The sequence below is a fragment of the Pteropus medius genome, unplaced genomic scaffold (assembly GCF_902729225.1).
Source record: "Pteropus medius unplaced genomic scaffold, Ma_sr-lr_union100, whole genome shotgun sequence".
Lineage (NCBI taxonomy): Eukaryota > Metazoa > Chordata > Mammalia > Chiroptera > Pteropodidae > Pteropus > Pteropus medius.
The window spans coordinates 42618778-42640071 of NW_024340849.1; the positions used below are offsets into that span (position 1 = coordinate 42618778).

Below are 21294 nucleotides of genomic sequence, written 5' to 3' on the forward strand. Positions count from 1 at the left end.
GTGGCAAGTGAGTGGGTGTTGAGAAAAATGCAGGGAGTATCAGAAAGAGTTAATAATGTATAAAATGAGACATGACCATGGCACACCAGGAACTGCAAATCGCCGGCATGGACAAACAACATAAAATCTGAGATAGGATAGGAAATATAAAGGGAAGATAAAGAGCTTTAAATGCCAAGCTTAGGAGTTTGAAAGGGCCTTAAACAGGAGAATGACATGATTTAATAAGATTTGTGTTTAAAAAAGATAATTGAAAGCAATAGAGAGAAAGTATTTGGGGGTGGAAAATATTAGCAGTTGAAGACCAGTTAGTGGCTCCTGAACCATTTCAGTCAAGAAGGGATGAGATGGTGAAGCGAGACAGCTGTCGCAGGAAGAGAAGAATGGAAGTCAAAACAACAATAGGGGTGACTCTATGATTTTTTTCCTCTGACAAAAGATTAGGATGTCATTGCAGATCTACGTGAAAGGAACTTAGGAGAAATGACCAGACAGCATCCACACATAACGTAAGATCAAGGCCTAGGTACATAGTCCAAAGCCAATCCAAATTTAACCAAGAGAAAGAAAATAAGGGATAAAGTTAGGTGGGGTGGAAAGTGAAGGGAGAAAGTGCAAGTAGATGGCATAGTAGCCTGATTTTTGTGGGACACTTGCAGCAGCTGGTGAGTGTTCCAGGAACCCTAAAGGAACCAACATGGAACACATGTGGTGGGGCAGAGGAGTCGAGGATCATTCACTGTTTTGAGTAGCTAGATGTTTGGAGGTACAGTGGAAAGAGGTAGAGAGATCAGGAAGTAAGATTTTTGGTAGAAGACGATAAGTTCAGTTTTGAGTTTCTTTGAATTTTAGGTACTTGATGGCCATCCGGTCCACATTAACTTCAGAAAGCAACTAGATGATGTAAGACATGTTGTAGAAACTGAGAAATAAGAGTCTCAAGAAAGAAAAAGTGGTAAAAATATCTATTGCTTCACAAAGTAAAATAGGTGTCTGATTGATTTGACAATATGGACGTAACTAGTAATCTTAGTGCGATTGTTTTTGGTAGAGTGGTCTCAGTAGAAACCAGATTACAACCCCTGAAGAAGTATGGGAGAGGTAAGGAGATTGTTGTGGCAAGAAATGAACTTGCTGTCTACGGCCATGCTACCCTCAATAAGCCCGATCCTGCCTGATCTCGGAAGCTGAGCAGGGTCGGGCCTGGTTAGTACTTGGATGGGAGACCACCTAGGAAGACCAGATTTTGTAGGTGTAAAAAATAAAAAAATAAAGGATTGTAAGCTGAGGAGGTCCTTGCAATCTTTGAGGTCAACCAAGGGTTGCCTCGACTAAAAAAAAAAAAAGGAAGAAATGAACTCGCTGCGATGGTTACTTCCAAGTAGCATGATTAACTGTCCTTGTTTGCCCAGGACCGAGGGTGTTTCCAGGGCGCTGAACTTTTATTGTTAAAACTGGAAAAGTCCTGGGCAAACTAGAATAGATTGGTCACCCTGCTTCTGAACTCACTACCAGGCAGGCTATTCTAGAGGCCACAAAATAGATAGTCTGAGATCAAATTAAGATGCTTGAATAACAAGGTTTGTTGAATAAATTTAAAACAGCAAGCAGCAAAGGAAAAGTAATGAAGTAGGTATCACACCGAGGACAGGGTACAATTTGAGTGGAAGAGCTATTTTTCCCTCTCCCTCTCTCTCATCATTATTCTCTGCTGATGGAGTGGTTATAAAGTCAAGGGTTGAGGGTGAGCAAGGGGACTCAGGTGGCTGAAGGTGACTGGAGCCAGGTCACATTCTTGCTCTTTCAAAGAGGTGGAGGAACGAGTAGCCTGGGCACAGCTGAAACTTACCAATAACCTGCTGAGGAGCTATGGATTGACCTGTGTGTCTTGGGTAGAAGTCACATGGGGCAAGAATAGCTGTCACCAATCAGTAACTGATTTAAGGATGACATAGCTGTCATTCTGGATGATACATGATCTGTGCTTTATTAATATTTTAGGTTTACTTTGTCCTATCCCTTCCTGTCTTCAAGTAGCACTCTTGTTTGTTCCATTCTTTTCATTGTGTTTACCAAACGTATGTTCTGTTTATGCTATTTGTGTTTAACTTAACAGGTTTCTAACTTGACACATTTGTTATCACTCCTCAACATGTTTTATGAGTTTCACCTGATGTTCTACTTGTTAGTTTCACTTGTTATTTATAGAAGAATTGAATATCCTCAAATAATATAGCAAAATCATATTACAGAAGTGACGTCACCACCAGTAGATTTTTCATTCTCAAAACTTGGCTGTAATGCAATAGAGAAAGAAAGAATATTTGTTAGAAGGATTTATAGAGTCATGAGAAAAAATTTTTTTCAGTGAACTGAAGACACAGAGTCAGAGCAGAAGATTTTTAAAACAGAGACATGAAAATTTAATTGATGGAACACGATCCTTGGGAGAGTGTAAAAGGATGGAATCCAGATCAGGTGGAGAATTGGTCAGAGGTCTCACTTTTTTATACTACGGGGGAGAAAAATAATGTGTGACAAGGCAAATATGTTTCCAGCGGTGGATGGGGTTTACCATGTATGTCTCAGCTTTCTTTGTGAAGTAGCTTGGCCTTTAAATGATTACTTCCAGGCATTGACTGATCTGCAAATGTTTACTTTTTTTAGGTGTGGTGGCTTTATAATGTATCTATTTGGCTATGCCGAACTACTTTTCCCAGAATTTCATTTCTTGTATGTTTCTGGTTATGTTGGGCCACAAGGAGATTCTTGTGAGATTCGAAAGGCAGGTGGGAAACAGCAGCCGTTTGTTAGCTCACACACATTGTTGCTGATCTGCTGACTCACCTCATTGGCATGAAGCAGAAGCTGAACAGGCTCTACCTTTCCCTGGATCCTCCCTCAGCTTCTCTGCCTCCTAGGCAAGATGGATATGTTTAGTTCTATAAGGAAGGGCCCCAGCCACCAACACCAGAGGCAGCATGAACTGACACGGGTCTCTAGTCCCACTGGGTTCTAGCTCATGCTGTGGTTCTGGTGTGTTCTTGATCTTCATCACTTTACATGCATCTTCCCTGCCTAATTGTCCACCATCCGGACTCCAAGCTCCAGTATCAGGTAAGAAGACTACAGTTTTACAGATGTGTAAGGCTAAACCGGTTCCAACAAATGTGTGAAGCTCAATCTCAATAATATGATCTCAGACCACACTTGAGTTTATACTGATGATATGACTCGGGACAAGTGCTCTCCATGCAAGAAACCAGCTAGATGATTAGAAGGTTGGGGTTTTGAATCACATATCAACCACTCTCTGTCCTCTGGGGAGGGGGGCTGTAGATTGAGTTAAATCATGTGGCCAGTGATTCAATCAATCATGCCTACATAATGAAACCCCAATAAAAACTTTGGACATGGAAGCTTAGATGAACTCCCTGGTTGGTAATTATATATCAATGTGCATCCTGAGGACATGGAAGCTTCTTATTGGGGACTATCGCAGACCTTGTCCTATGCATCCCTTCATTTGGCTGGTCTTGAGTTGTATTTTATATAATAAAACTATAATCATAAGTATAGTATTTTCCTGAGTTCTGTGAGTCATCCTAGAAAATCACTGAATCTGAGAGGTAGTGGAAACGCCTGAATTTGTAACCAGTTGGTCAGAAGTATGGGTGACCTGGGGACCCTGGAACTTGTGGCTGGGGAGTGAGGGGAGTCTTCTGCGGAACTGTACCCTTGGACTAAAATTTGACCTAACTTCAGATGCTTAGTATTAGGATTGCCTTGCAAAGAAAAAATAATATAATGAACCCCCATGTGAGCATTACCTAGTTACAATGCTAATCAACTCATGGCCAATCTTGTTTCATCCTTAAGTCCCACAACTAGCTTACTTTGAAGCAAATCCTTTACATAATATCATTTCATCCATAAATATTAAAGTGATATTTCTAAATAATAAGCTCCCTTTATCTTTTTAAATTACTACAATACCATTATTTATCTTTAAAAATTGACAGCAATTCTTTAATATTATTAAATACTAATATTCAATCAGCATTCAAATTTTCCCAGTCATTTTTAAAAAGTGTTTTTATAGCTCGTTTGTGCAAACTAGGATCCAAATAAGTCCCCACACTGCATCTCGTCGACAGATTTCTTAATCTCTTTTCATTCATCTGTCTTTCTCCTCCCACCTCTCTCCCTCCCTCCCTCTCTCTTTCTCTCTCTCTCTTTCTCTCTTTCTCTCTCTCTTTCCCACTCAAACTAGCAAACTCTAGAGCTTCCTACAGTCTGGATTTTGATGATCACATCCTGATGTCATTATCATGTTTTCCTGTCCACTGTCAACTGGTGGTTAGATCTTCTGGATTAAGTGTAAGCCCCTTGTGTATAAGGCAACTTTCCCTTGTGTAACTTTTACTGTTCCTTCTAAAATGTATATCTAAGCAAACTGAAAGTTTTTCACTGGTCTCTTTATAGTCTTCCCAACTTTTTTCTATTTTCTCTTCAATTTAAATTTTATGCCTAATTTATACTAATTGTACTAGGTAAAATACTTTTTGGGGAAAGGAGAGAATATATTTGGTAGTTGTAAAGTTGGAGGACATGCCTATATAACATGGAAGAAGGCCCAGATTGTGCAAAGGACAAGAATAGAAGCAACTACAAGATATATTTGGGTAGAAGGAAAGGCCCTTGCAGAGGGGAATGAGGCAAAGTGGGAGGAGGAGAGGGTATGGAAAACAACTGCACATGTGATTCTCCAATGCCAGTCTAAAATCCCAGCAGCATATGGGGGGTTTGTGAAAAGTAGTTTCCTCTTCTGACCCCATTGAATCAGAATTTCTGGAGAAAGAGCCCTGGCATATGCTTGACAGGTACCCCCTGGAGATTTTGATGTAGAGTGGGTTTAGAAACCACTGAACTACAAGCGATACCTTACATTTCCCCAGAGCCTATGGTTTACAGTGTATTTTCATTCTTGATAGGTACTTGGTAGTTTGGATGTGTGGTGTTTTATTTAATGGCTGAGACATGAAAGCACAGTGGTTAAGCACTCCAACAAATTTAACCTCTGGGTCCAAGTGTGGTGTTTACACTTTTATATATGGCCCCATTCTCATACCAGTTATGTTGGATTTTCAGATTAACTAGATGACCACAGAGCTGCTAGACTCTGAAGGAAATGGACCTTGGATAAGAAAAATGGAAATAAAAGCTGTAAATTATTTACAAGTTTCGGTTCTGTTTTCAGTCATGAAACCAGTCTTCACCCAAAAAGAAAAAAATGAAGATAAAGAAACATTTGTACACAATGGCAAGAGCTTGGGTCACCATGATCCATGGGCCCTTGACCTTCCTGTCTTCTTAGCTTGGATGTCTCACACAGCCTAGTTTATAGCAAACTGCTGGCTTGGTTGTGAATGTTATCTTTATATGGGCTTTGGTCATTCAGAGGGTAAACACAGGCTTTCAAGGATTTGAGGGAACTTTCTTGTTAAAATGTTTACATTATTTCCTCTTTACAGCTGCACATGCCAACTGCACACGTTGCTTCCTACTCTGCAAAATGAATCTCAGCTCCTCTTGCCGTGGCTCCAGCTCTCATCGCTTCCTTCTGATCCTGCCTGTTGCTTCTCTTCTTTTGTCACATCTAGCCTTCACCTTAGTTCAGCTTGTTTCTGAGAGTATATGTATTGGCATTCCTAAGCATTTTGAGAAACACCGTAATGAAAATGGTTAGATAACAGGAGGAATTGAATTGATGCTGATTTTTTCATTACAATTACTCTTCAGTTAGCATGTTTGGTAATGCCAATAAATTAAAAAACCTGAGCAAGTTTTGCAAATGCTCTGAAAAGTACTGTTTTCCTCTTGAGACCAAATGATATTTTGTCAGAAATGGAATGCCAACTTTATTCAATATTCTAAGCCAATAAAATTTCGGGAGGTAACTGGTGCCGCCTGCAATCCTTCCCATCTTTCCACCTCCTTATACATTGGGAAGTCATTTAGTGCCTTCCATTGTCAATTTGAAATGGTTTCTGACTTATCAACTCCACCCTCTCTTCATTGGGTCAAATGTTGAGAGAGAGGGGAAGGACTCAAATCAGACTACTTCGTTGTGAATCTCGGACGTTATTAGCTGTACCAGTTGGGACAAAACTGGAAACCTCTTTAAGCCTCATTTTTACCATCTGTAAAATGGAGATGATAATAGTGCCCACTTTCAGAAGGATGTTGTGAGCATTGATTATTATAATCCATGTTAAGCACTTAACAAACATAGCATCCGGCTCACTTTAAGAACTCAAGATAATTTAGTCATTGATATTTCTCCAAGGTTTGTTGATAAATATTCTGCCTTACAGTGCAATATTATCATTAATTATAAAATCATTTTTGGTAAAAATTTATTGTCAAGAACATAATCACTGTGATAAGGGAAGACTAAGAACATCATGAATCAACTGAATTAATCTTTTCATGCGTTTTGATGTTATTTAGTCCAATAAAAATAGTCTTATTTGAGTCCACAAATGTTTATAAAAAATAAAGTATTAATTCAAGGGATAATGATTGAGATTAGGGAGTATCAAAATTATATTGTCTTTAGACTTATTTGGTTAAGTGAATGAACCAAATACCCTTTAGAGTTTTGTTTATTTGTTATTAATTCTAATTAGACCATGATTATGTCAAGAAAAATAATTCTACTTGGGAATTTCTCACATCTTCCAAAGATGAATTAAGTGCAAAATATCAGCTTTGTTATCACTTCAGATTTTTCAAAGAATGGAAACTGCAAAATCACACATAACAATAACTATGATATATTTAGAAATAATAAAGGTTGTATAGAAGTATACAGAAAAGGAGGTAAGCCAAACACATTTTTGTCTCACTCTTCTAACTTTGCAAGGGCAGACTTCATGGATGAACATTGAGGACGTTATGCTAAGTGACTAAGCCAGTTACAAAAGGACAAATACTGGAGATTCCACTTATATGAGACATCTAGAGTAGTCAAATTCCTAGTGATAGAAAGTAGAACGATAGTTGCCAGGAACTGTGGGGAAAAAGAAATGGGTAGTTATTGTTTAATGAATATAGAATTTCAGTTTCGCCAGATGATAAATGTTCTGGAGATGCATGGTGATGATGGTTGCACAACATTATGAATGTACTTATTGCCATTGAACTGTATGTTTAAAAATGGTTAAGATAGTAAATTTTATATTATGTGTATTTTACCACAATATACTTTAAGAAGGCAATTTTTTATAGCTTTGAGTCTATCAAACTCAAAAATTTAAACAGAAGCTTGTTGAAATTACCCCTGTTGATTGTCAACCATTTTCAATAATTGAAGTAAGCAGATTCTGGATAATTGATCAACCAATAAATCGTAGGTACAAAGTTTCTTTTGGAAAACATGTTACTTAAAAACTACTTCCTGAATTATATTGTGCTCTAAACAAAAGAAAAAAGAAAAAAAGAAAAAAAAGAAAAAAGATATTATTAAACGTGCCAGCTGAAAGAGAATGCCTAGCTGCCTGTTGCAGATGTGCAGTACAATGACCACAAGAACTGGAGACTTGCTGCGCCTGCTGTGGAATGAATGCTCCTGCCCCATGATGGCAATCTCTAAAGGCGTGACTACTAAATTTTTAACTAATATGTTAATTTTTAATTAGAATTTCAGACTTATTCTTCTAACCCAGAAGTTTATTCTCTGATAGCATAACTGTTTTAGTCTTAGTTTTAACTGACTATTGACTTTAATAGACAACCATTTGGAATTCAGCCAAGCTCTGAAGTTGATGTTGAAGCACATATAAAATTGTGTGTCTTTCTAAAATGTACATGAATGAGACCAAAGTATACATGCTACATTTAATTTTTAATGAGTAATATATTTTGGATATCCTTCCACACCAGGCTGTACTACCCGTAGGTATTTATCCAAGAGAAACAAAAGCATGTGTTCATATCAGACTTGCACACTGATGGTCACAGCGGCTCCATTCGTAATAACCCCATATAAGCAGATGGAAACAACCTAATGCCTATCAACAGGTGAATGACTAAACAAATTGTAGAACCTCCATACGACAGAATACAAATCAACAGTTGAATTTTAAAATGAATGCACTATTAATAAGCATAATGATGACATGGATGAATCTCAAAATATTTACGCTGAGTTAAAGAAACCAAATAACAGAATTTATGCTGTATAATTTCATTTGTATAAACATAAAAATACAAACTAACCTATAGAAATTAAAAGAAAATCACTGGTTGCCTGGAAACTGGGGTGAGAAAGAAGAGAGAGGAAGAAATTACGGGGACACAAGAAAACTGGAAATCACAAATATCTTCATTATTTTCACACAGTCATGGTTTCATGGGTTTAATACATATGCCGAAACTGATCAAATTGCTTAAATATGTGCAGTTTATTGTACATCAACTATATCTCAATAAAGCCACTAAAAAAGAAAACAAAACAGAAAAAAGATTTTTAGGTGTCAATAGTGTGCTTACTCATGCATTCCACAAACTCTTTATCAAACGTTTTTATTAAGAATTTTTATATCTGTTAATAAAATTAGCCCTTTTCAGTAATGTGTGTGGCAGGTATTTTCCCAGCTTTGTTGTTTGTTTGTTTTTTAAACCGTATTTATGGAAATTTTAGCCAAACAGAAACCTTATATTTTTATCAAGTCAAATGTATGTCTTTTATATTTTTGGCTTATGGTGGCATGCTCTGCTTAGAGAGAAGTTCCACTTCACAATTATGTATTTAAATTTTTCATACATGCTTTATTTTAACATTGTGATTGCTTTATATTTTACATAAAATTTTATCTTGAGTTTATTTTAGAATAAGGCAGAAATTGAAACTGTTTTTTACCCCAAATGGTTAGCCAGCTAAATCAATACCAATTATTGAATAATCACTCTTGTTCCACAGATTTTGATAATCTAAAAATACTTCTTTATTTTTCGTTCAATTCTGGACTCTAATCTATTCCATTGGTCAATTATTGGAGTTTTATAATAAATGTTAATATCTGGTAGGACTAATCTACCTCAATTCTCTTGTTTTTAAGCATTTTTGCATATTTATTTTCCAAAGATGAATTGGAAATGAGTTGGGTTCATGCCGCCTAGTAATACTGTCTTTTCCCCCATTATTTTTGAATTTGCATTTTTTCATCATGTATATATTTCATAGTATGAAATTTGGTTCACGAAAATTTATGATTGTTATATCCTCGCACCTTTACCATCATAAAATTCCCATTTTTATTTTTTTCAACTTTTTTTTTGTTGAATTCATCCTTTACTGATCTCAATACCAGCTCTTGTTTGTTGTTGTTTTCATTCCCCTGGGATGTACTGATCTATCTTTCACTTTCAATATTTCTGAAGAACTTTGTTTCTTGTATATAGCATTCCATCCTTTTCTCACCTAATCAGATTCTTTTTCTCTTAATATGTATTTAATCCTTTTAAACTTATTAATGTCATATATTTAATATTAATTCTGTCATATTTTAACACACCCTTTGTTTTACTTGATGACTTGTTTTTTATTAAGTGTGTACTTTTCTTTTTGCAACTTGGAAGGCTTACTGTCTACTTGTAGGTCTTCTAATAGCTACCTTTATGAATTTATATAATAGACTAAGTCTCTATTTCTTCAGTGATAAAATTGGAAATATATTTTTTCTGGGTGGCCTTGTGCCTAGTAAAAATGTGCAGTGTTTGTTTGTTTGTTTGTTTGTTTTATTAAAGAAGAGAGGAATTACAGAGTGTCTGTAAGGATGAAGGGATGATGGGAGGAGAGGAGGGGCCAGGGGCTCTTACAATCAGTGGACCTGGTCATTGCTTTTTTACTATCCTTGGGTTAAAACTGTGCCAAAATTCATTACATTTTATTGGCAGAGTATATTTATTCTTAGATTCTAGTTGCTCTCCAGTTAAGAGTAGAACCATGAATCCTTTGTTTCTGGCCAAGGAAAAATGTAGGCATTTATTTCCTCCTCTTTACCTCTGTTTCACCTGCCAGTGCCTCTCCCTGGCAGCCAAACTACTCCCCTGCTGATGGAGAAATGATAAGATAAACGAGGTGTATAGGTTTTGACAATCTGCAGTCAGGAAGGAGGGGCTTCAAGTTTAACTTTCTGTTAACTTTCTTCTTTTTTGTTCACTTCATTCAATTTTAGAGAAGATTCTGTGATCTAGCTTCACACGTTTCTCATCTTATCCCTAAGTATTCTTTCTAGATGGAGACAAATGTAATTGTATACTGAGTGGATAAATTTATTAAAATAAGAAAAACCATCTCTTTAATGGAAGCTCTGGTAATTCACGCTGAGTGTCATGACTCTTACTTGTCCAAAGATATCTTATACAATTATATTTTTCTTAGGACACTAACTACCAGATGATTTATGAAATTAATTTTAACAAGAAGTAATAATACTCTTTTCTCCTGTGCTGTCAGTTATTTTACAACTCTTAACTCTGTTGGTTATAGTAAACTAAAATTATTTTTATTCACTATGAACACATTTATGACACTTTAAAATAGACCTTCAGGGAAATTTCAAAAACTATCTTACTGATGGATTTTATTGCACAATATTCATCTTTTGTATTTTCCTCCTTAGACAGCTGTCTCCTAGAACATCAGACTGGCCTGTAACCTGGCTCATTTAAAGGCCTGATTAGAATGAATGAATAATAATGATAAATATAACAGTTATTACTAACATATATTGAGCCCTAACCAGTAATATTGTTGCTTAAGCACAGCTTAGTGCTACACAGAAATAGAAGTATTTATTTTAAAAATTAGACTCTTCCACTTTAGTGTGAAAATTTTCTTCCTTTGCCCTCTCCATTTTATGTTGTAGTCATTCCGCCCCCTCCACCCCCCAAATTATAATACTGACTTCATTGTCCAGAAAGCTGTCATGTATTATTTACTCAATTTCTTGCCCATTTTTCAGAGAGGAAGACGAAACTGCAACTTCCCTGTTTGTGCTTCTGTTTCTATTACCTCCACTACCCCTTTGGGTCACTCAGACGTACTATAATATGGTCGGTAACTGTGGCAATTTGATTCTTGATTTATCACTAACACTATTCAGTAACTTTGCGTTTTGGGGGCTTTCATTTTAAATTTATCTTTTGGATGTGTAGAGGTAAGTTAAGATTTTTTCTTTTCTTTTCTTTTCTTTTCTTTCCTTCTCTTTTCCAGACAGTGTACACTCAGGGGAATGTGTTGGTAATTCTGGTTTTTATTTAAATGCCCATCGAGGTTTTGAGAGATGAGTTGTAGTCTTTGTTTTGCCCTAAGCTCAGAAATCCCAATTTATAGGAAATTGGATAGAATTAGAAATCTATCAGGAAGAGTAGTGAAGAACTAAACAATGGGCACTTGATCTGGAAACTTCACACCTTATATTAGCCTCTCACCTCCTAATTCTCATTTCTAGGGTAAAATGTCAATTTTGAGTCAGTCTAAGTTTCTACCTCTAGTCATGAGCATTCTGGTTTTCTTTTACCACCCCTAGACTGTTTGTATTTGTTGTTATAAAATGTCAAAATTATTTATAAAAGTTAGTTTAAACGGTGTGGCACAGTGGTGGAAACAGATTTTAAGCAAGTCCTCACTAATGTTGTTGATATGTTCTTAGAGACTGTGACCTTAACCAAAACGATGTATAACAAACCAATTTTACCAAAGGTCAGTCGGCATAAACATGAGTTAAGTTTCTATTTAACATATTTCTGGTCACAAAAACATCACCAAACTTCTAAATAATTTAAACTCAAAGCATTTCTAATATTAAACACTGAAATAAATGGGAATTATATATATACATTTAAGAAAGACTAATAAAAACAGATGAGAAGACAATTATTTTCCAACCCAATTATTGCAGTTCAGGGTCTTGGGTGGCTGGAGCCTATCCTAGCAGCACAGGGCACAAGGTGGGAATCTACCCTGGGCTTAGGACACCCTTCTATCATAGGGCTCACTCACACCCATACCTACACATACTCAGACTTGGACAAAATAGACACATCAGTTAACCTCATGTCTACATCTTTTGAATATGGAAAGAAACCGGAGGACCCAGAAAAACCCATGCAGACAGGATGAGAACATGCAAACTCCACACAGACAGTGTGTCCAGAGTTTTTTTCTCAACAACATTATAATGAAACAGTGTTAAACAAAATATTATTCGAGGACTTCCTGTAAAGATCAATTATCATTTTTGATTCTTTTGGACTTATACAGAAAATTGATTGTATAGTTTTACACCAGTCTTTACCACTCACTATAGCACTACATGAAGTTTGTATCCAATTGTTTTCTAAGCTTTTCTATTAAAGTTCGAGGTCTCTGACCCTTAGTGTCTGGGGACAGGGTTGCTGTCTGCATGAAGCATAGATATCTTTGTCATTGCCATCTCTAGCTATCTGAAAGTTATTTCTTAGCTTCCTTCAACACTACTGAAAAGGTGTTGCAGTTGGAGTTGTCAGTCCCCACATCCCTACAGGCCCAGAGGGGATCTGCTCTGGGTAGGTGTGATCACATGAAGTCAAATGATGGCAAGATGACACACTCTGGGTTGGGCTGTACCTGGTTGGGAGCTCCTCCATCCCTAATACCATGATCTCCCATACCAGGCACTCCCTTTGGAGTAGGGTACAATTTCAGCATCCTTTAAGTCAGCACTTTGGGACTTCTGAGTAGTTACCTCCAAACTTAGGACATGCCTTCTCCCAAAAGTCTTTATGCTCAAAATCTACAATCTTGCTGCATTTATTCTTAACTATTAAATAAGAAACAATAATATTTCGATATTTGTGTGCTTTAATGTTATACACACATTTTGGTGAATGTGTAGAGGTAGGCATTGATTCCAAGTAAAAGCAGCAAGAAATATAGCAGGTATGGAAAATAGAAGTTAAGATTAAAAAAAAAAATCAGTGTACCCCTGTAATTCTTTTCCTCTTTCCATGTCCTTTTCTCTGATCACTAGAGCATGACAAAAGTTCAAGCACAAATAACTATAAAAAGAGAAGCCTAGAAAAAGTCTCCTTTTAAAAGAGATGTATTAAGTATAAGATCTTTCACATAACAATTTTTTAAAAGAACACAGTGAACAAGGAAGATAAAAAGATAACAAGAAGATTTTTTTAAATGATAGAATAGATTAAAACACTTTTGACCTCTCTTCCTTAACCAGCCCACTACTCCATATCATCAGCTGTGGGTTTCTTTTGTTTGTTTGTTTTTGTTATTGTTGTTTTTCATAATTAATTTTTAATTATGGAAAACATTAAAACTAATTTTTGATGTTAGAGGCAAGAATATTGATCGCCTTTAGGGCATATTGATGGAAAGTGGCCTGAGGTAGCGTATTGAATGCTTGATCTGGGTGGTGGCTACAGGATGTGTGTAAATTCATCAAGTTGAACACTTTCCCATTGTGGGCCTATTACTAAATGTAAGTTACATGTCTATAAAAAAAATTTTAAATCAGTGAAGATTTGACCTAAACTAGCTTATTAAAAGGTCCAAAGACCATTTCTAGTTACATTGATGCGATGCACTGTGCTGCCTGGCAGCTCACTCACATGGAGTGTTCAGTAGGCATGAGAGGGTGTCCACATACTGCACTGCACAGGTGTATCCAGGTGCCAGTGAATCAAGTTGGTGTCTGGCCACCAGCAGTGACCTCAGTTTGGAGAGGATTGTTTGTTTCAATGCATTTAGGCTACTTCAAAATTATTAAATGGAAAACATTTAATAAGTATGAGGCCATTGTTTAATATATGTGAAGTATAATATTTTCCAGGAAATGGTTAACAGAGCACTAAATTAATTGAAATTTCAGGTGCATTTGGAGCAATTTCCCAGAGACCACAACATCAAAGTAGCAGAGTGCAGTGGCCAGTCACTTGACCAGCGGCCAGAGGACCTGACTTCTTCTGAGCTTGTCACCAGCTTACTCAATCACTTTGCCTAAGTCACCTGAACACTCAATCTCTGACTCCTAATTTTCTTATTTATAAAATGGGTTACAACTCTAAAATTATGAGACTGTACAATTTTGAATTTTACCAACTCTTTGAATGGATATATTGAGCAGTTACCTGTCCCCAAGGGACAGGCAATTTAATAAAAAGTAAGACATGTACATAGTACAAAAACATTCAGACAATATAGAAATATATAAATGAAATCTCCCTCTCTACCAACTTATAGTCCCCTAGATTATATTGACCAGATATAATTAGACTACATTGGCCCAGTATAATTAGTAAAATTACTTATTCTCCAAGAAATTTTTATGCAGATATCAGTGTATATGTATATAGACTTTAAAATGTTTACACAAATAACATCATACTAAATTCTATCTATAATTTGCCTGTTTTCCCCCACTAAATAACATATCTTGATGATCTCTTACATGAAACATACAAATTTACTTATTCTTTTTAATAGGAGCATGTTATTTCATTGTACACATAATTTATTTAATCAGGTTCCCACTAATGAATTTCTGGGTTATTTCCAGAATTTTGCCATTACAATTAATGCTGTAATGAACATCTCTCTATGCATATAAATAGGCATATTTTTGCAAACATATTCCATAGGGTAACTGCCAGTAGTAGAATTACTGGATCAAATGATAAGCGCATTTTAAATTTTGATAGGCTGTGTTAAACTACCCTTCCAAAAGGTTTACCAATTTATCCTCCAACCAACCCTGTGTTAGAGTGCCTATTTCCTCCTAAACTTGCCAACACTGAGCATTACCAATCTTTTACATATTTTGTCAATTATACATGAAAATGTAGTGAGAAGTTGATTTTTTAAACTTTTTTCTTTTTAATTACAGTTGACATACAATATTATATTAGTTTCAGGTGTATAACATAGTGATTAGACATTTATATAACTTACAAAGTGATCACTCTGATAAATCTATTACCCATCTGATATCATATATAGTTATTACAATATTATTGACTATATTCCTTATGCTATACTTTGCATTCCCTTGACTGTTTTGTAACTACCAATTTGTACTTCTTGATCCCTTACTTTTTTTCACCCACCCCTCAGCATCTGGCACCATCAAAATGTTCTCTGTATCTATGAGTTTGTTTCTGTTTTGTTAGTTTATTTTGTTCTTTAGATTTTACATGTTAGTGAAATCATATGGCATTTGTGTCTCTCTGTGTGATTTTCTCTACTCAGCACAATACCCTTTAGGTCCATCTATGTTGTTGCCGACGGCAAGATTTCATTCTTTTTTATGGTTGAATAATGTTCCATTATATATATGTACCACCTCTTCTTTATTCATTTATCCATTGGTGGACACTGAGGTAGCCTCCATGTCTTGGCTATTATAAATAATGGTGCAATGAACATAGATTCTCATGTCCCTTCGAAGTTGTGTTTTGGAATTACTGGGTCCTTCTTTGTGTCTTGTTATAACCTTTGTTTTAAGGTCTAGTTTGTCTGGTATTAATATTGCTACCACATCTTTTGTTTGTTTGTTTCCATTTTCATGAAATATCTTTTTCATCCTTTTACTTTCAGTCTGTGGATCTGAAGTGAGTCTCTTATAGGCAGCTATCTAAGTGTCTTGTTTTTCTATTCATTCAGCCACCCTATCTTTTGACTGAAGAATTTAATTCATTTACATTTCAAGTAATTGTTGACAGATATGTACTTATTGCCATTTTATTATCCATAATCTTTTTTTCTTTTTTCTTCTTCTTCTTAAAAAAGTTAGTGAGGGGTAGATTTTAAGATCAGAATTAAATGATGTAATTTTAGCAATCTTAACCTATATTCTCAGATTTGGGCCAACGGAGAAGTCCCTTTCGTCTTTAAGTGTTTGGTGTTTTCCATTTATCAACCTGTCAGTTTATTCTATCATAACATTAGTAGTTTAACAATTAACTGGATTTGCTTAAGGTACCAAAGACTATCAAGACACACCTTTCACTTGCATTGTGTTTCAAGCCCTCATTTAGTTCCAGAAAATTTGCCCTAATGGGTACATCTTCTGCAATTTAGCTGATATAGAAGAAAACACAATATATACTTGAATGGCTACATTATGTGCTGAGATTTGAACAGTAAGTGATATGGCAGGTCCCAGAATAACCAGGTTAAAAGGAAAAGAAGATTATACTTTTCAGAATATGCACAGTTTTCTCAGGTTAACTCATTGTAGATTTTCTCTCGGATCTAGTAGGGTTCATCCTAAGAGCAATTTGCTAATCCTTAAAGAAGGGCAGAATGCAATACCATATTTTGCTATAGCTTCAGGTAAAAATGTAATTGTTAAATATCAACCATGTTATTTTGCATCTGGCTTCCCAGACTTCTGTGACTATAGTTGGTAGGACCATGTCTACTTATAGAAAGGAAAAATGACACTCAGCAACAGTAAGTGATGAACTCAAAGTCATTAGGTTGAGGCACACCTGAAATACAATTTCAGACTTGAAAACTTTTAGTGCTTTGAAAATTATCACACACAACTAACTTTTGCTATTCCTTCAAAAATATTCTAATAATCTCTAGAAATTCCTGCAATTTACCTTTAAGCTACAAAAATAAGCATTTATCTGCCATGTACAAATTTCCAGACTTCACTGGAAAATATTGTCATTTAAACTCTCTAAAAAGTTTTCTGAGAATATATTTATCATAAGCATGGTTTTTAACCACAAAGAAACCTAGGAAAGAAGAGATAAAGGAAAAGAAAAGCAGGAGAAGGAGAGGAAGTCCAGAAAGGAAGAATAGGGAAGTGGTGAGTGAAGCTGAAGAGTGCAGGGTCAGCCTGGGGTCGATGGGGGAAGGATTGAATTATTTTCAAATTTGTGTTAATCTAGTCTAATTTATTTTACTAGTTATACAAGGTCACACATGTCAATTTAAAAGGTTCTCTTAGGACACCTACTAGTATGTAAAATGGAATCCAGATTACTACCAAGCTGTTTAAAGAACACAAAATACATACGAAAAATATGGGAGAGAGATATTGACATCAGGAAATATGGAGCAGATGAACTTTTATCTATTTACCCACTAAGTACAACCCCAAACCCTGGAGATTATGTGTATATGTATATATATATATATATATATATATATATATATATATATATATATATACATAAAAAAGTAGTGTATATGTATATAAAAGTCTAAGGAGTTTATCTGTATATATATGGCAGGGTATATATATATATAGTCACATAAAGAAAACTCTGAGAAGTAGAGAGAAGACAGGACCTTGAGATGCAAGGAACAACAGATGGTGAGTTCCTTGGGTTTGCCTTTTCCTTCATATAGCCAAGACTGGAAGCTAAAGAAGCCACCAACCTAGAAATGCCAACAGGCACAGACAAAACAGACTTTTATCTAGTCAAAAGCCCAGGTAAAGGTCCACCTAAGAAGACAGAACACTTTTAGACAAAAATCACTCTAGTTCAGTCAAGCACTATAAAACATGTACCGTATTCATGATTAGAATATTCAATATAGTGAAAATGCTAGTTCTCAAATTGCTATACAGGTTTAACACAATTCTTATCAAAATCTCAGTAAAATTTTTTTGTAGTTATAGATAAGAATAGTATAAAATTTATGCAGAAAGGCAAAGAAACTGAAAACTTCCTGAAACAATTTTGAAAAAGAAGAATAAAGCAGAACAAAATTAGTATGTCTAATTTCTTTTTTTCCTAATTTCTATCAACTTTCAACTAGATAAAGAAATAAAACATGGCATATTTATACAATGGAATACTATACAGCAATGAAATGAGTTTACACATACAGACATGATGAATGAATCTACACAACTATGGGTGAGAGGAGCCAGGTACAAGAGACTATATATTGTATAATTCCATTTACATACAATTTTAAAACATGCAAACCAAAACGATATTGTTTAGGGATGAAGGCTTACATGGTAAAAGTATAAAACAAAGCAAGGAATTGGTTTCCATAAAAGTCAATAAAGTAGTTATTTGTAGTTACTTCTGATTGGAGTGAAGAAGAAGGGGTATGACTGACAGAGATATGAGGGGGTTTCTGGGGTGCTGGCAATATTTTATTTCTTGTGATTATAGGAATCACGTTTTATAATAATGACTAAGTTGTATATTCATATTTTATGTACTTTTCTATATACAGGTTGTATTTCTAATGTCGAGTCTATTAAAAAAAAGATCACTTATCATCTTTGGGATGGATATCTTATGTAAACTAAAGAGGAGCAAGGTAGAAGTTAGGGAGAGCAATTGAGGTGGGAAAGGAGAGTTGCTACTGAAATAATCCAGGTATGACATGACAAAAAGCAGGACTAGGACATTAATAGTTGAGATGGCATGGAGAGGTTAGAGAAGTATTAGACAGCAAATGGAGAAGAGGAAAAGTCAAGATGCAATAGCTAGTCTCTGAAGATGCTCCCCAACTACACTACTCGCAGTAGTGTAGCCCACATCAATTCTGGGAGGGTCCATTATACCTGATGGAATGAGGTAGAAATGACACTACTTGACTTGCAGGGCTAGGTCAGAGGTCAGAGTGGATCTCTTGGAATGAGAACCCAGCTCTCATACAGCCAGCAACACCTACAGCTATGTGAATGAACTCTCTGGGGCATCTAGTCCAATTGAGCCACCAGATGACTGCAGTCCCAGCCAATAGCTGACTTTAATTACCTGAGAGAACCTAATAAGAAACACAACCGGAGCCCATTAACTCTCAGAATCGTGAACGATACTAATAAATTTCTATGCCACTACGTTTTGGAGAGATTTGTTAGACAGCAATAGATGACCAGAACACAAAAATAACTCTCCAGTGCCAAGCACGGGTGACTGGACAAATGATGATACATCTGAGATAGACAATGCAGGTGAAAAAATAGGTTTAGGTGGGGAAAGAAAATACATGTAGTTTCGATCTTGAAATGCCTGTGGAATATATAGATGTAGTTATCCAGCAAACGTTTATTTATCTTTACAAATCTGAGGCTCTAGAAAGAGATCTGGACTGAAGATAGAGATTTGGAAGACATCAGCATATAGTCATAAAGTACATGACTCTACTCAAGAAGTAGTACCTATTCCTTCAAAAACTAGTCCAAACTTCATCTCCTCTATGAAGAACATGCTGATGTTGGTTTCCAAATGCTAACTAGTCTTTCCCCAGTAATTCGGTAGTTCTTTGAAAATATCGTTTTTTATAGTCCTTAACACATTTCCCTACATTTATTTACATATCTTTCTTCCCCAATAAATTGTGAGTTGATCCAAGATAGGACTAAAACTTAATCATGTGTGTTTTTTTAAATTTTTATTTTTCAATTAGAGTTGATATTCAATATTATTTTATATTAGTTTCAGTTGCACAGCATAGTGATTATACACTTATATAATTTATGATTGACTCCCCTCAATTAGTCTAGTACTAACCTGACATTATACATAGTCATTACAATATTGTTGACTATATTCTCTATGATGTACTTTACATCCCTGCGACTTTTCTGTAACTAGTAATTTGTACTTCTCAATCCCTTCACCTTTTCATACAGTCCCCCAACATCCCTCCCATCTGGCAATCATCAGTTTGTTCTCTGTATCTATGAGTCTGTTTCTATTTTGTTTATTTGTTTATTTTGTTCTTAGACTACACATATAAGTGAAATCATACGATATTTGTCTTTCTCTGTATGACTTATTTCACTCAGCATAATACCCTTTAGGTTCATCCATTTTGTTGCAAATGGAAAGATTTCATTTTTTTATGGCTGAGTAATAGTCCGTTGCATATATGTACTACAACTTCTTTATCCAATCATCTATTGATGGGCACTTAGAAATCATGTGTTTTATAGTACCTAAAAGCAAAGAAATTCTCAATGGATGATTAAATGAATGATTACTCACATCTTGTATAGATAAATAGCAAACATTAGCCTTAGGAAATGTAAAAGTAATAATTAATATATATTGGTTGCTAATATCTTCCTGAATGTGATTTTTTTTACTAAGCTAAACTTAGAAACTAGTGCAGTATGCACTGAAGATAGAAATGAAAAAAATGTTGCCTATTATTTCACTCCTCTTTTGGACTTATTCCTTTCCAGAGACTATTTTTAATTACACAAATTTATTTTCTATCTGGTATTTAATCAGGATAGATTTCCCCACTAGGTCTATGTATTATACATTGAAGATCTTTTTTTTATTTGGTATGAATTAAGTAGGGTTTGATGAGAAAGTGTCTTTCTAGAATAAGCAGGGATATGAATACTGTTCAATGATCACTACCACTGTAAAGCTGGCCAGACTTTTGATTGGGAGGTTGGAAGAATGGAGAAACTGTTAAAGATTCTAAGGAGACCCCTAAAAATAGTCTAATTTATAAAGACCAGGTTTCTGGATTATTCACTTATTCAATAAATAAAGATGAAATATCTACTGTAGTTGCTCATCCTACCATCTTTCTCCATGAAAGCAGCCCCTTTGTGGCCAGTGGTGGTTTTTTTTTTTTTTACTTTGTTTTGTTTTTTGTTGTTATTTGTTGTCGAAGTTCAATCAGGAACAAAGTTACCTGCGCCACATGTTTTGTCTTTGTCCATGTTGTGACTCCTGCTAGTCTTGCCAAACCAAACCCTTTTCCCTCTTAACGCTCCCCAACTTCATGCCATGTCTCCCTCCTTTTTTAAAAATCCCAGTCTGAGGTCATTGGTTCTCAATCTTGGCTGTAAATTAGAATCATGTGAAAAGTTTTTAAAATAAATAGTGCCTGGGTCCACCCTCTGAGATTCTAATTTAACTGCTCTGAGGTGATGCCCAAGCACTACCACGTATTTAAGTTTCCCCAGTTGATTCTAATATGTAGCCAGCATTGAAAGCCACTGCTTTAGATCTCGGCCTTCTCTGCTAAAGCTCTTCCTCTGTCCCCCATCCCTTCTAAATCCATCTTATAAGTTTCTACTAAACATTCCACAGCAGCCCAAGCATCACCTCACCTCTGAGTCACTTCCCAAATGTCCCTGGAAGAAAAAACTCACTCTGCTTTGTGCCCCATTATGTACTCTGTAGAATTCCATTATTGCACCTGGAGTGAATTAATGAACTTTTGTCACAGACAGGTCTCTTCTCATTGGACTATGAGCTTGTGAGGGTAGGGTT

The 21294-nt window shown here is 35.6% G+C and overlaps 1 pseudogene; it reads left to right on the plus strand.

The window, feature by feature from the left end:
* Positions 1-1136: 1136 nt before the first annotated feature.
* LOC120591223 (uncharacterized) lies at positions 1137-1255 on the plus strand (annotated as a pseudogene).
* Positions 1256-21294: the final 20039 nt, after the last annotated feature.